The sequence below is a fragment of the Camarhynchus parvulus genome, chromosome Z (assembly GCF_901933205.1).
Source record: "Camarhynchus parvulus chromosome Z, STF_HiC, whole genome shotgun sequence".
NCBI lineage: Eukaryota > Metazoa > Chordata > Aves > Passeriformes > Thraupidae > Camarhynchus > Camarhynchus parvulus.
Window position 1 is genome coordinate 23,181,659 of NC_044601.1, and position 17,466 is coordinate 23,199,124.

A 17,466-nucleotide genomic window follows, 5' to 3' on the forward strand; every position below is an offset into this window, starting at 1 on the left:
TCAAGAGGGACTGTGAAGCCTCAGGGCACCTCAGGCTGTCAGCTTTGATGCAAATCTGACAACGGGCTTCTCTTAAGTTTGGGACCTCCCACCGTTTCCGTGCTGCAAGGTTGGGCCACACTCATTACTAATGAGCCAGTGGAAGAAAAAAAAAAGAAAAAAGCATTCCCTGATCGGATTCAAGATGGGTCAATGAAATGCTTCGGGAAACACAAGCATTTCCCAACATAGTTATTTCCTTGGGAATACTCCAAACAGATGAAGTCAAAGTGATAACTCACTTGTATGTCTATGAACACTGCCCTGCTAACTTTGCCTCTAGCGATTTCCTCTTTGTTTAGAGCATAGTAAGCATAGCCTGTGTGGTGTGGTGTACTTATAGCACATGGAGACATCTAGCGCCTAAATAACAGACTGCAAATCAGCTTCATTAATCTGAAATCTTGGAGATGACAGTCGGACCCATTGCTTGCAATGTTTCACCCCAGGGCTGCAGGGTGCTGAGCAGTTTTACTGCAAACCATTGCACCACTGGATAGCAGCTGCCCTTGGGCAGGGACCCGGTGGAAGGAGCAGCTGCACTAGCTCAAGAGGAGACTGTGACTGCAGCTCCACCACATAGCTTGAGCTTCAGGCCTAGGAGTTACAGCAGTAATTGACTCAAGACAGAGTTTTGCCTGTGTAGACACAAAACAGGTTGAGACAGTTCCTAACTTGCCTTTGTCACTAAACCACAGAGAGGAAAGCCTGTAGGTGTATGAATAAGACGATTTCTTCTTGGCTTTTACAGTGTGTCTCTACTTCTGTTCTTCCTTTGTTAGGCCAGGAGCACAATCATTCTAACACGTGTAATTGTAAAACTTTGCCTCTTTTCAAAAAACATATGCAAACTGAATACTTACATTTGCCTATTACTTTGGCTGAAATTAAACTGAAGTAAGCACTGCTTATCTACTAGAAAGATATTAGTCCAGGAACAGAAATTATTTACTTTTCTTATATACTTGTCTAAAGAAAGAAGAAATACAGACTGCTGATCAACATTCTCAGCCAGAAGCCTGAAAAAAAGGTTGTTTTAGTTATACCCAAGTACAGATGTTGCAGTACTACTATATAGGGGCATAAAGTAAAACATTTCTACATACTTAGTCTGCAACTAAATATATTGCATTAGGTATGTGTGTGGGAGTGCACACATATGGGTGTTTTAGACAACCCACATAATACTTTCTTTTCAGTCTCAGGCAGGCCACAAACACCTTTGAGCTACAAAAGCACTAGATCATAGGACCATAGAAAAAATAAGGCTGGAAAAGACCTTTAAGATCATTAAGTCCAACTGTCAACCTAACACCACAAGCATGTTCACCATTAAACCATGTCCTCAAGCACCATATCCACAGTCTTTTTGAACACTTCCAGAGATAGTGACTCCAACACACTTTACAACCATTTCTGTGAAAAAGAAAATCCAAAAATTTAGTCTAAACCTCCTCTGGTGCAATTTGAGACCATTTCCTCTCATACTGCCACTTGTCATCCAGGAGAAAAGACTGACACCCACCTCACTATGACCTCCTTTCAGGCCGCTGCAGATCTCTTATAGAATGGAATTATCCCCAAACAACAATAATGCTTTTAAATTATGGATACATTTGAATAAAACAATCCCTAAATCGTGTAAGTATGTAAAATGTTGGACTTTGAAATTTCCTCAGTGTTTGAAATCTCTCCATCAAACCCAAATGGTGCACTAAAGCATTAGTGCATCTCCCTTCCGTATCACTTGCTTCTTCATGCTGCTTTGGGTTTCAGCAGACAAATGATCGGTAAAGTGTACAAACCAAAGTTTAAAAATGACAAAAGATGGACTTGAAAGAGATAATGGATGCCATCACTATGGTCTGATGATTTAAAAATAAGCAAGAAGGAAGCAGCTTTTGTCCTTCTGAATAAAAAGAAGTACTAGGAGAGAGGAAGGAGCAAGTTAGGAAACAACAGGTGGGAGTAAGTAAGTATAGGCAGTTACAAGTTAAAATTATGTCCTATTCTCTCAATTCCCATGCAGACCCTTAGAAAATATTGCTGTTTTTCTATTTAGATAAGAGAGCAAATGTACCTATTTCTTTCCTGACCTAAGCCTTTCTGGCATATGTCCCAGGTACCCTGCGGCAATACCTTTTCCATACAGTAGCCATGTTTTAAATTATCATAAACCACACAGATTTTTAATTAACTCTCAGTGAGTTTAGCACTTGTGGCAAAATAAAAGTTAAGTTATTAAAACAATGCAAACACTGCCTAGGGCTGGGGGAAGGTTTGCTCTTAGTAAAAACTTGGTCTTACTTTGAAATACTGTGCTTCAACCAAAGGTAACAGTAGTTAATAAAATGTAACAACAGTTTAAGGGAGAAGACAAGAGTGCAAAATGCATATTAGGGGAATGTAGAGGTAATTTTCAACCAAATTTAGTCAGAAGCAGATTTAGTGCATCATCTTCCCCTGCTCACTGAAGACCCAATGTGTTTGGTTTTTTTTCTGTATGTCAAGACAACCCATATGAAACTGATTTACTTTTTGCAGATTTACAAAACAGTGTGACCTATTTCTGAGTTCTGGTAGATCCTACCTGTTATTCTCCTCTGTCACTTTGTATGTTTCCAAAATTTTTACCGTGGAGAAACTTGTCAGAATTTTAAGATTCTGGGTCACATAAAGATGAAAAACTGTTGAAAACCAACAACAAAACCTGATATTTTTTAGTGGCTTTTAGATTTCCTCCTCAGTAATCAAATGTTGATAGCGAATCAGCAAAATACTTTAAAAACTTGTGTAATGGAGTATTATAGGTTGCACTAAGGGTGAAAGGAGAATTAATACATCAGGGTTTTAAAAGAATAGTTGAGAATAAGTATTAAGAACACAGAAGAATGGGAGGGGGAAGCAGATATATGTAGATGGAACACATTAAGGGGAGCACATAACTGAGACAAAAGGATAAAAGAAGAAAACAACAAAATCACAAAGCCAATATGAGTACCAGAAAACTGTATTTTGCCTTTTAAACTGCTAAAGTGCAGTTTGATGAGAGACAAAATGCAATGAAGCCGTATTGCATCAATTTTAAATATCATCAGAATAAAAGTCACAATTTCCTACCAAATCAATTCATTCATTCATTCGCACTAAGAAACACAGATACTTGTGTTTAGATTGTAGTCCAACATTATTAAAAACATTTGATTGTGATTGTCTTCCATATTTAAAAATTTTTTCCTTGGGAAAGTTTCTCACAGCAGGTGTCCACCTTCCAGGTCACTTCAGTATTTATTTTGATGTGAATTGGGTTGACATTTATGTCAGTTTTACAAGCTAAGTGCAACAGTAAATTTGTCTTGCATTTAAGACAAATATTGATGGAAATTGACTGGCAAATGAGTGACCAGAAACACAGCCATAAGGAGTGCTGGTTCTAGTTGCTTGTTTGGTCAATAAACATAAACAATGGCTAAGTCAGATCCATGAGAGTTGAATTTGGAGTGCTGTGCTCATGAGACGAGCCACAGTCTACAGACTTCTTAAGACCTGTCAAAAATTTTTAATAATGAGGCATTCTGTAATCAATAAAGCAGACTAAAAATTGTTAAGTGCATAATTTCCTACAAATTGCCTGCTAGACTTTGGTTGAGACTATTTGAAATATTTATGACCGTTTGCTTTTTACCCCATATGCTTGGTGTAATTGCTTTTAAATTGTATACATAATGTTTCTATGTGATAAATTTAAGTCCTGATTTTTTTATTTTGTTTTTATCTTAACAGAGAATGATTTTGGTTAAAACTCTGTAAATTTTACAAGAACAGCAGAGCTTAAAGCACAGATTCTGATTTGCATTCACATACTAGTAAGCCAGAAACATGACATAATTGGGTTCTTTTAATTTTTGAGGGAGACAGAGTCTGACTTCCACTGTAGAGAAATGCATTTAAGTGTTCTGTTCTTATGGTTACTTATTATATATCTGATTGAGGAGAAAGATAAATATTTTCACAAGGTGAAATGCTCAGGAATATTACTTATTTTAAAAGCATTTAAATATTTGGAAAATAATTAAGTTGTAATGCTTCTAAATTGGTGCCAAAATCATATATGGAAAGTTCTAAAAACCTGTATTTAGCTGGTACCTCGTTTTGTCCCAGAAGAAACATATGTACGTAGGAACAACTTGTAATTGAAAATATTAAAGGCAAAGTGCAACATTAGGACACTAAGATAACATTGTTTTCCATGGCATTAAAACCAAGTTCAAAACAGAACTCTCCATCAAACACAACAAGATACATTTCTTGCACATGATGATTTGCTAATGTAAATCTTCTTACAAAGCTTTGGGCTTGTCTATTCACATTTACACCATAGTCCTTGAAATGTCATTCTTTTATAAAAACTTCTGTGAAATTCAGCAGAAACACATTTGACACGTGTTTAAGTAACGTTGTAGAATAAAGCACTTATGCTTACTTTGTTTTGTAACAAAGTAATAATGCACATATAGAAAGTCAGAGGGGACTGTTTCCAGTAAATTTTCAGTTTTCTGCCAACAGAGCGTGTCACCAAATGACGGACTGAACCTTTTTCCTTTTTGGAAGAACAAATAGAAATGTGAATCACTGTTACAGGAAAAGTTATCTGTTGGATTCTGTGTGTAGGATATCATCCTGACCTTTTGATTTTTTTTACGAAAAAGCTCCAGGAACTGAAGTGTCTAAGATGAATGACAGCCAAATGCAAAAACAATAAGTATTTTTTTGCCCAAGAGAAATGAATACTTTGATTCTCTGAGATGCATTTGCAATCCTGCAGAACATGATCCTTAAACATTTGGTTTAGGTTGAGATATTCAATAATCTTAAAAATCATGCTACTTTTAAATATCAATTATTTAAACAAGAGACTGAGGTAAAAGCACCATGATCATCATTGGTTTTGCAGGTCTGTTTCTTTACAAAAACCATAAATTAATGTTAAAACAGGACTCTACACTAAAGCAGACATTCATCTAGCAAAGTATTTTCTTTCCAACAGCTGTTGACAAGACATTGCAAGAATATATTTTTAAAAGATAAGTAAACATACATCAAACTTGATAGACTACTTCCCCTTCCTCAAGTGATTTGCAGCTCTGTGTCACCATTGATATGCTGCTTTTTACCAGCTTCTATTAAAGAATCTCTTGCCTTCTGAACTATATAAGTTCCTAACATCCATGATGTCCTGTGACAAGGAGCTCTGTAGTAACTACATGGGGTATATGAGTTACAAGAAGCTTATCTATCTTGTAACAAGAAATATCTCTTTCAGAGGTTCCACTTATATGATACCCCATAGTTCTTGCATTGAAAGAAAGTTATTCCCTATTCACCTTTTCCATACTTTTCACATGCCATCAAATTCTCTCATGCTCATTGAGATAATAATGTATCTATTAGCAGAACATCTTTTTCTGTCCCTTTCATGGAAACTGTTTTATATTTCAGCATCTTTTTTTTTGCCAATTTTGCTGCCTGTTTATTTAAAGAAGACAGAAAGAGAAATGCAGTATCCTCCAGAATATGAGTACCTTAGATTAAAAAAAAGTGCTTTCTTTTCATTGTATTTTTCTCCCTAAATCATATCTAAAATCTTTTTGCTTTGTGGTCACCATTGAATATTGCATTGATGTTTCCTTAGTAGTATTTCTGAACAGTAACTGCTTAGAGCCTGTAATTGTGTACATAAAATTTGCTTTGGATTTCCCAGCAACCTGTAAGTGCCATATGCAATCACAATCACATCAGCAACCTTTTGAGAAGGAGCTGCATTTCAGATTTTTCATGTTCTGTTCTGAACAGCAAGTTCCTGTTCTGTGTCAATTGCATAATAGGAGCCACTCAAAAATTATAACCTTTGCCATAAACCAGCCCTTTGAAAAAAATAGGCCATCAGCTTCCTGTTTTCTCCTCAAATACTGTCATTTGATTTTAGGTAAGCAATGAGGGAAAAAAAAAGACAGGAAAAAATTCCTATCAAAGTCGATTGTGTGCTGAAGGCAAGACAACGTTCTGAGCGCAAGCTTGCCATTCTTTTTACACATAAGGCTACTCAGTCAGGGAAGTTCTTCGCTGCTGACTCTTTAATTTTCTTTCAAGTTCTCTTGCTACCAATCTTATGTTTCTCTCCTGCTTTTTGGTTCCACTCCCTTAGCCTATTTCCTTTTTTTCTTTTTTTGCAGTAAGAGCGTATTTACTTAGCCAGGCAGTTGTGCATGTTGGATTGACATCAACATTTTATAGTTAAGTCTTACCTCTGCAAAATTCCATGGAGCAAGTTGCATAGAAAAGAGAGAACAGGAAAAAAATAAAGAAAAATACTACAGATAGAAACATTCTTCATGATTGTACAACAAACTGTGACAGGAAAGATAACTTAGACAATGATTTTTCAACTGAAACTTCAAGCTGAGCACAGTGAAGGTATAATATCTGTCCAAGAAATTTTCTCCATTCTGAATTAGACAGCACAGACTTTATAGAGATTAAAAGCTTAACTGAAGTCAGCTCCTGGGAAAAAACAATGCCAGAGTTGGGGGAGGGTGTCTACAAGAAAAAAAATCACAACCAAGCCTCTAGAGACTCAAAGGTAATGACTGCACAGAAAAGGTCTTGCTGGCTTTATGTATGGTAGAGGCTGTCTAAGAGACTTATTTGGACAATATTCTTCATAAAGCCTGGTGTTTCCCACCATATATTTACACTTTGTACAAGCATAAGGAATCACCAATGGTGCTGAGTTACACAGTGATTAGACCTTTCCATGGGTTCAGACTAAAATTCATATAAGGCTGAAACAATGCAGCAGCTTTCATCAGCCCCTGCTGCAGGGTTGAGATTCATGCAGGCTTTGGACTGAACCTCCCCCTGTACATGGACCAGATTCATGCTGGACAGGCTGGTCAGAACAAAAGCTGTATGAGACTGGGAAAATTTGTGTCCTCTCCTTGAAGCACTCAGCAATTGGACATAAACTCTTAGACATTTACATTCTAGCTAACCAAAAAGACAAAGAGTGGGAGACAGTAATTTCCCAAATTTATGGATGCCTTAAGTCAAATGTCTTGCTATGCAGAAAGGACTATTATATGGTTATAGATTGTTATTTTACTTCATCTGTTATTTAATTAACAATTTTTACATTACTGTTTTAAATCATACAGGAGATAAAAATCAAATAATAAATGTAAATTATTGCACTGGGAAGGAGTGAGGATACCTGAGAGAAAAATACTTGCAGAGGGAAGGGTAGGAGGTGCTCCAGGTGCTGGAGCAGATATTCCTCTGCAGCCCCTGGTGCAGCCCATGGTGAGGCAGCGGTGCCCCTGCAGCCATGGAGATCCACAGGAGAGCAGAGATCCACCTGTAGCTTCACCTGTGGCTCCTGAAGGCCCAGTCTGGAACAGGGTAATGCTTGAAGGATGCTGTGATCCCATGGGAAGCCTGCACTGGAACAAACTTCTAGTCAGTCAAGGAGTGATAGAGTGGCTGGGTGGACGCTGGACATCCAGCCGAGGTCAAGCCACCAGAATTGGATATTAACTTAATCTTTGTGGCATGTCATTTTAACAGAAAGAATTTTTTTAAAAGAGGCTTCTGTCTGTTTCTTTTGCTTTTTTGATAACAGCTTACCTTTGGTCAGCTTCGTAAGTCTCTCACGTGAAACCAGGGAAAGAAGACACTTGTTTGGAATCAGAGAAATGTGACAATAAATCATAAATTTTCTGAAAGCCAGAGTGTACAGAAATCACATTAATTTTTAAAACCGATTCCACTTTTCAAAGTGTTGACTTCATGTACAGATAATGAATTAAAATCAGACATAAATAGACACAAATATCTTTGCATGCTGTTATTTAGGAACTCTTCTGATAGGATATTTTTGAATTTGAAGCAGTATTACCTGATCCATCTATCTTGTGTAGCAAATACTCAGGAATATGTTGCCATATACATATCTAAAGGATTATTCAGTAGTAATGACTCTACTTTTTTGAAGTACATAGCTTTATTTATTCTTCAGAGTCTAAACTTTGATTTACTATTTATCTCTCATATCCCCAAAATTGAATCCTATTTTATCTGATGTATTTGTGATCCAGTGTCCTAGTTTCTTGTAAGATGCTATAAAAATATATTCAAAGAACCTTAATATCTGTCTCGGAATGCCTGCAGCTGTACAATTAAGTTTCAAAATATGCATATCAACTTAATAACGGATTGCTGACTGGTATAACAAAAGACATGAGATGTGAATGGTTTCTGTATGTCTCATGGGAGCTAATCCTGAAACAGAGTAACCACATTTTAAAGGGAAGTATTAGTAAACACTTTATTACTAATTGGAAAAAGAAATGTTAGTGTGGCTAATAACTCCTCACAACTATTGGTTAATGCTATATTCCAACTCAAACCTGGAGTGGAACACATACTTCCTTGCTAACTGGAATTGCTTGCCAGTCAAATGGAATTTCTTCCTCCCTTTTAAGGAATTTTTATCCTGGCATACATGCTGTCCTTTTCACTAGCCATATTTTCAAATGTGCCCTCAAAGAGGACAGCAGACAGTTACAACCTTTCTCTTTCTTTTTTTGTGAATAAAATGCTGACTTTTTCATATGCAGTTGACAACACCCAAAACTTGACAGGAGGCTTTTCTATGGACTAGCCTTGAGCTAGAACTCAAGTTAGAGAAGTATTTAAGATCTGAATAGAACTGTTAGGTGAACGCAGCTTTCTTGGATATGAACATGGTTATGGAATAAGATTGCACTGAAAAAGATGATTCCTAGACTTTCCACAGTAACTAGAAGAAACAGAACTTTTAGCACAAAGTTTTCTGTGGCTTAAGGATCTTCTCAACACTAGCAATGACAAAGCTCCATCTTACTATGGACTGGGTAAATCTAAAGCAGCAGACTGCTACATTTGATGTCTGGCTGACACAAACATTTTTAATCTTTCTTTTTAATCTCCCCTGAAATACAAATGGGTTAAACTCAGATAGAAACCAAAGCTGTGATCTCCCATGTTATATACACCAAGGTACCCACTGGTTACAACCTCATGCACCTGTCCTTGACAGCCTCAAGACCCAGCTTGCAGAATCTCAATTTGGTTCTGCAAGGAGCAGCACCATGAATTAATGTGGAAACTCAAGCTTATCTGGTGTTGTCAGCTCTCATGACTCTCTCATTATCTTGAAGTTTAATAACATCTGCCTTATAGTCTCTATACCCTCTTATTCTCTTTAGAATGCTATGGTTACATCAGAAACTAAGCTTTCTTTTAAAAATGAAGTACTTTAGCTTCTGTTTTGAAGTTGGAGCTTGGAAATATAACTTTTGTGTCCATTGACAGTTCAAAACACAGGAGGTCAATTAAAAGGACCTGTCTTGGGTTAGTTTGTATTATGGGAGAAGGATAAACTCAAGACTTTTTGTGGCCCAAAATACGTTTTCAATATATTAATTAGTCTATTAAATAGTTTACTTCCCTTCCTTTTTGAAAAGACTCATAAACATCCTCTGTAAAACAGATCTCATACAAAACTTTATAGAATGCATTCTATTTACAACTAAATCTAAAAACCAGCTCTGTAGGGCTCTTTCTCTTTCTAAAGTTTATCTGATTGATAATGATCTAGGTTACAATGCAGTAGGGTCTTCCTATGACTCTGCCAGAATTGTCTCACAAACAGTACAGTCATTAAATACTACTTAAAGGATAGCAGAGGCCCAACAGGATACAGACCCTTTTATGTTTGAGTCAACTTCAACCAGCACTCCAGCAGATTAAAAGAATGATGGATTTCTGTTTATAAAGTGAGTTGAAAACAAAGTACAGAGGAATTGCCTGATGCCACCATGGGCAAGCATACTGAAGACAAGCAATCTTCTCAGTCCAAGTCAATGCAAACCAGTGTCTGTTTTGTAACCATTACTGACTTTTTCAATATTCCCAGCAGAAAGGTCAGGCATAGGGAGATTAAACACACCATTTTGGGATCTCTCCATTCTGGTCCTTAAGCCATTGACATGACCAGTCGATAGCACTGATGGACTCTTACAAGGAAACATATAAAGTCAGAAAATTCCCCCCCCAATGCCAGAATCCAATCACGTGTTTGAAATATAAGTGTAAATTTGACTAAAGGGGTTAATATAATTTGCCAGGTTTTGTGCTGGCATAAGTTCCTACATTTCTAGAGCATTTAAACCCAGCCTTTTGACTGAACTGCAGACTGCATTAGATAATCTGCTGGCAACAAAGATTTATTAGGCTAGGATGTTAAACGTAATATTTGGTAATTCAAGTCTATGTCAGCATAGGGCACAAAGAAGGTCAGAAAGCATTCAAATATAAACTAGCCTGAAAATACCTATAAACAATCCATAGTTTTATCATAGTTTTATTTCACTATCAGTGCTTGCCTTTTATTACTACTTCAAATTGCTGCTTCTAGACATAGGAAAATGAATTATACAAACATTAAGTATAAATGTTGTTAAGCAAATATAAAGAAATATTCTTTAAATATAAGCCTATGCTTATATTCTTACAGCTCTTACCTTCCCAAAACCTTTGTTATATGAATTTCCACAGGAAAGCACAAGAGAAAACAGCAAAACAAAGGCTTTTTTGGGGCTTACCCTTTGCAAGAAAGCCCAGTATCATTTACTATTGAAGTTTTGAATGTCACAGTACCAAGAGTCAACATATATAAATCAAGTTACGCTTGAAAAAGTGGGTCTAATCTTCTCTGTGCAACTGGAAGCATGATTGCAGGTCTAATTCAAAGGATGTCCACAACTCAATTTGCTGATCCTACTTTGAGTAGAAACTTAGGAAAATATAAAAGACTAAATTGAATTCTTAATGTCTTTATCAAATAGCTCTAGGTCTACTTTGGCTGTAACTCGACTAGAATCTTCTAAAGTCATGGCCACTGCTTTCAGTAAGTTGTGCTTTTATTTTTGGAAACCATAATTTTTTTCCTTGTAGCTGGTAAATGTAAGACAATAGAACATAGAAAATTCAGGTGGCATCAGGCTGAATGACTATTTTTGTCAATGATTTTGACTGGCCCTAACCAGCTATTTCTAAATCCATTTCTGTGCAGTACTGTAAAACACTTATGAAGAGCGGAGGCAGCTCTGCATCTTGTGATAAGGAGGCCGCCTCCTCATCTTCCTCACCAAGGCCATCAGAAATATAAGCAATAGCTTTGGAGAGAGCTCATCACAAAGCTTTAGACATTGCATTAGTGTCTAGTCTAGTGCTCTCCAAAGTATGTGTGTGGCAGGGAAATGTACAACCCAGGATGTATGCCAGACAATACACTGCAGTGAAGAAATATGGGTTCTAGCATTAACAAATAAAATAAAATAAAATATAAAATAAAATAAAATAAAATAAAATAAAATAAAATAAAATAAAATAAAAGTGCAAATTTTCAAAATACTGTTTGTTTTTTTCATCTTTATCTCACATTATCTCAGTTTCTATTTTGGTAAATGTTTTTACATGTACATAATACATTAATGAAATAGTTCGTGTGTAGAATTTATAAATAAATATATATGCCTTTATTATGGGTGCATGCTCAAAAAGGTCTTACTGACAAAGGTGCATGATCAAAAACATTTGGAGGTCACTGGTCTAGCCCTAGCGCAGTAATAGTATCAGTGCGTAAACACAGAGGAGATGCCATTGTTAGACATAAATTCTTTTATCACAATAAACTGATTTCCCAAGGACATATGACATAACAAAGGAATTGGAAAATAGAACCAATGTAGGGTGTTCCCCCTCCCCTTTTCCACTTCCTCTCATTTTTACATTTTCCTTCTCCCTCTCTATTTTTCATTATATTTGGCACTTCTCCATCTACTATTGCTCCACTCCCATTTGGATTAGTTACATCTTTCTTTCAAAAAAGTTTTATTTTGAAAAGACAAAAGCTTTAAGCTCCTTTGCATTTTTCTTTTCATTTTTTCCTTTTCGCCATTTTGCCTAGTTCTGCCAAATTCTCTCACTTCTCCCAGCAGCTCCCTTTTTCTGTCTCATTCTGGTGGTTCTGCTTTCCACTGCCTAACCACAAACTCCTTGCATCTGATCTGCAGATCCTTCTTTAGGCCTTCACCAGGCCAAACATTTACATTAACCCTTTTTCTTTTTCCCCAGTGGAACGTCCTATTTTCCACATCCTCCCTTTCTGGTTATTTTCTTTACCCACAACAAGATGGAAGAGAAATACTTAGGAGCAGATAAGTGGGTTTGTTTCCTCTGGCCTTCTGGCTACTCGGCAACCAATGTCTCCTTATGAAAGCAGGAATAGCCGAACATTTGTTGCAGCAAGTCCCTTCTTGTCTGCGCTTCTCTGTGTCACTGAAATGCAGAATGGATTTGTAGAGTCCTTGGAGCCTCATGCACTTTTGGCTGCTGCTTGGAAGCTTTCTGAGACGGGATTGGGTCGCACTGAGATTAAGACAGGGGGAGGGAGACAAGGGGTGCAAGGGACAACAAAGAGCCTGCAGGAAGAAATGGAACTTTGTGTGAAGCTAAGGGACAATCTAAACTCAAGGGAAGACTGGCCACATCAGCAGGTGGCAGTTGCTGTGATTAGAGTATTGTCACAGCAGAAAATGTCACAATAAACAATCTGGCAACCTGTGACTTAATGATCAAGAGCCTTTGAAGTCTGACATTATTAATTTAGCTGCCTCTCTGCTGCTGCACTTTTCAAAAAATCATTAACCTAGGTGTTTCAAGACACACAATGGCATAAGAAATTATCAGTCACAGTGAAGTGCAATCCAAAAAAAGCACTGTAGATACTTATGACACTTAATGGGTTTTTTCCTCTCTAGAAATTTACTACAGTTAAAATAAAGGATTAGTACAGGAATTATCAATGTATATGCATTGTTTTTTGTCAAAAATATCACATGAAAGTATTATTATACATATCAGAAAATTTTATTTACATGTTACAGATGACCACTTAAATTAGTTCTCAAAGTACTTTCTAGTACCTAGTTTCATTGCTTTAACTGTGCTAAAAAATCTAAGTTTGGAGATATGGTTTCTTCTAATAATATATTTTTTAAAATATTTTATGACAGAAACAGTATCTGCACTTACGTCCTATAGATATCATATCCTATTCCACACTAATTCTCTCAAAAAGTCAATAGAAATATCTATATAAATACTGCTCCATAAAATACAGCAATGGCTAGATTATATATTTATACACTACATTTTTCAATAGATAATACATACCGTATCTCTTTTAATCAGATTATTTGAAAGCATGAGCACATATTTTCAATAATACAGTTTCTTAGTGTGCCCTATTATATTTCAAACAAGGACAACTAAATGACTAATGAGAGGAAGCACTTCCTTTACCTTCACAAGAAAAATTGTGATACCTACTAGAGAATAGTTGGGTAAGGTGGCAGCAGAACTGTTCACCAAACCCTGAAAAAACAAAAGGGAGGACATTCATTATGAGTGGAAATTTAATGAGATGGATTTGAAAACAGAGAAAAGGAAGTACTTCTTTTAGAGTGATGAAATTGTTGGATTTGTAGCCATGAAATAACAGTATCAAGAAGTTCAAAAAGGCAATAAATGCAATCATACACTAAAGATTTTAAAGGGCATAAGTTTGGATGTAGTCTTTTAACATTTCTAGTTCTCTAATTAAGGATGTCAGCAGAGCATGAGAAGATCTGACAACAGAAAATACACAGTCGAAAAGCTCTTTCTAAATCACACCTCTGACTAGCAATGTTGCAGACAGAGCTGTGGGACAGATGGACAACTTGACATATTACAGCACTTTTTAAGAGAATTTGCTACAAGAACAGCATTTTCTGTGCATTAATTGCTAATCTGTTTGCAGGTTCTAAGCCATGTGAAAATGTGATACAATTAAAGGAAAGCATAAGTAGTCATGCATTTATAGTGAGTCACATGGTTATTGCAGAAAAATTGGCATATACAAAATTAATAAGTTTACCTAAATAAAAATTTATTGCAGACCCTACCCATGCTCCACATGCACTCTACACAGTGCAAAAAGCTACAACAATGTAAAACTTAGATGTGGAAACAGATATCCCCATGTTTCCTAAGCTCAATGCAGTGGATCAGCTCCCACCAACATTACCAAATTGGTTCTTTAATTCCTTTGTAACAGGAAAAAAGTGATATGAACCATGAAAGGGAACCATGGAAAAGCACTGCAGCCAGCTGAATGATTCACTAATGAAAAGAATCCAATTTTTGGCTATCATAAATGATCACATGATTGACTACAATGAAACGATACAATTATTCAATAGCTGTATGTGTATCAGCCATGATACATGGAAATGTGAATATTTCAAAACATTAATTCTTAAACAAATACACCTTACTGAATCCTGGTTACTTATAAAATCCAATTGTCTACTGAAGTCATACAGTACTAATTACAATTCAGAACAAGTGATAGAATAAATAAAAAGACAAATTACCATTAAACACACACATTCTTATGGCTACGTCCTCACATATCACAGAGACAATTTGACTCAGAACAGCTGCTGAACACTGACAAAGCAATAATCAGAAGTAATAATGCTTTGTTCACATGTGAATGCTATTGTTCACATATGATTGTTTTTTAAAATAGCTACTCCCCATCAAATTGTTAAAGCTGCAAAAGACTTTTAAGGTCAACAAGTCCAATCACTAACACAGCACCGCTAGGCTTCCCACTAACCCATGTCCCAAGGGCTGTGTATCTACTCTTTTAAATATCCCCAGGAAGGTGACTCAACCACTTCCCTGAGCAGCCTCTTCCAATCCCTGACAGTCTCTTTGGTGACAGTATTTTTGCTAATATCCAATCCATACAAACCCTGGTGCAATATGAGGCCATTTTCTCTTTTCCTATCACTTGCTGCCTGGAAGGAGAGACTGAACCATGTGAAAAAAACCTGTTGTGCCAACTTCCGTGGAACTCAAGCCTAAATGTCATAAATCAGACACATATGGGAAAACACAATGTGATTTTATAATGCATGAACAATGCCTTGCATAAAATCCATTTCCTTACATTAGAAAGAGAAAATATGGCAGGACAATAATGCATTGTACAAGCAGTCTGAAAGATTTAAATTCAATGCTTACCTTATCTGTATTAATGTTTACCTTATCTGCATTATTCTGGAGTTGCCTCCGGGACTGCATATTCAGATTTGCCAGTCCTTGTGGTTTTATCATGCCTTGTGATGTCATATGCCTCTGAAGAACTCTAGTTACTGGCAAGTGAATCTCAACTTCTCCTTGAAACAGAACCCTCAAGATTTTGTGACTACAAAGAAACACATAAAATACAGCCTACATATCATCCTAACTTCTAGATTACTCAAATTGTCATCTGTAATCCAAAATGTTGTTGTATTCCAGATCTATTTGTACCCAAAATTGTTCCTGTCTCTTTCTGACCTGCAGCCAGGAAGCTGCGGTGTGAGGTGCTATTGGGCGCTTTTTAAGTTGGCTGTCACAAGCAGCTCATCCCCTCTTGCCGTGTGGGTTTTGGCTTGCTGACTTCCTGGTCTTTGCCCAGACAGAGACGTTTCCTTTTGGGATTCTCGTTCGTTTTTTTTTTTCTCTCGTGTTGGAGAGTCTGCAGTTGGTAGTTTTGAGCTCCATGGAAGAGAATTCCACACGTGTTGAGTGGAACAGGAACTCATACGTTTTTTCAAGTCTGCATTTTTTGTCTACCTTCCTGTTCTGGCTCTAAGCATGTGGTTTGTGTTCTAGCACTTCAGAGGACACAAAATCTCTGACAGGAAGAAACTTACATTAAATCTTGTTGCCAACTAGAAATGATACTACAACACAAAAAGAATTCTGATAGATACAACACAAACAGAATTCTGATAAGTAAGTCATACATCCCTTTGCTTTTCTCTATGCAGCGCAGTATGATACACTTGGCCAAATACATGAAAAAGAAGTAAAGTATATATTTAACTAGTACTATCTTGAGAAGCACAGACTTCTGAAAACTGAAATGCCTCATCAGCACTTAGATTTTTCCACCCAAATATTTTGTGAACATTTTTCTAATGGATTAAAGTGTTGCCTTGAATGTAAAAAAACAGCACCATCCTGGGAGGCTGTTTTAAACCAGAGACCAGATATTTCTGTTCCTGTTTTGAAGAGTGTGCAGCATCTACCAAATGGACCTAGCAAACTTTTTTAGGAAATATTTGGGGCAAAATCAGAATGCATCATATGTGTCTCCAAATCAGTAATGCTCTCATAAAGCTGCTGGTGATTTTTATACATACACTCCTTGCTCTCCTTAGAATGACTTACATAAATGTACAACATTTATGTTGAAAGTGTACTTATACCTTGAAAAGCAGATGAGTTGGCCAATCAAGTGCCTTTGCAATACTTCAGGTGCTGGATAAATAGTTGCAGTGCCATTATGTGCCCTTGAGCTACTAGATGAATTACTGATTAAATGACTTAAAATGCTGTTCTAGCTTTATTCGGATCGTTGGTTCAGTTCAGTTTTAGAATTTTAGTCAATCTACTATTTACCTGACTCCAGAAAAACACATCTGGCAAAAACTTTTGTGGCTTTGGAAAATTAAAAATGTCCCAGTATGACAGCCTGATCACATCCGTATTACATCCACCCAAAGCTCTAGGGGAGAAGGTACAGTTACCTACTTGAGGTGCGCACAGCTTCTAGCCTAATATGAAGCTATATTGACTGTCTCATCAACGTCTCTCTCATGTCTTCTGTGCAGTGCTCAATGAAAGTTAGAAAGCTATTTGCCCACTTTAAACCAAAAAATTTGAAAATTAAACATTAAAATGACAACCATTTGTATGATGCCTCCTTGACCAACCACAAAACCTCTTCTAAGCAACAAGACCATTTCAAGGTTTTCCCATTATTTCGAAAGATGTTATTAGACTAAGACAACCTACTAATGCCCCTGCGAAAAAGTTAATGCTGAGATAATTTTTTATGGCTGGCCCTTCCTCACTGGAAGATTAATCTGTTGTTAAGATCACGTCTTTTACAAAGTTGTCTTTCTTGAAACATTTTTCTTGGCATTTTACCAGAAGTTTGCAAAGATTATACTCCCTTTCACAGAAAGAAGACATCTTAACTGAGAAATAAATAAAAAAGGGAAGCAGATACAGTATAGAAATCATTATCATACAATAGAATTTATTAGGTAATCATTGTTTATTTTTATGCCTATTTTACAAGTTCAATATGTCAAGAGCTCTAAGGTAATGTCATGATAACATTTCAATCTGGTGGTACTCAAGCTGAATGGGTTT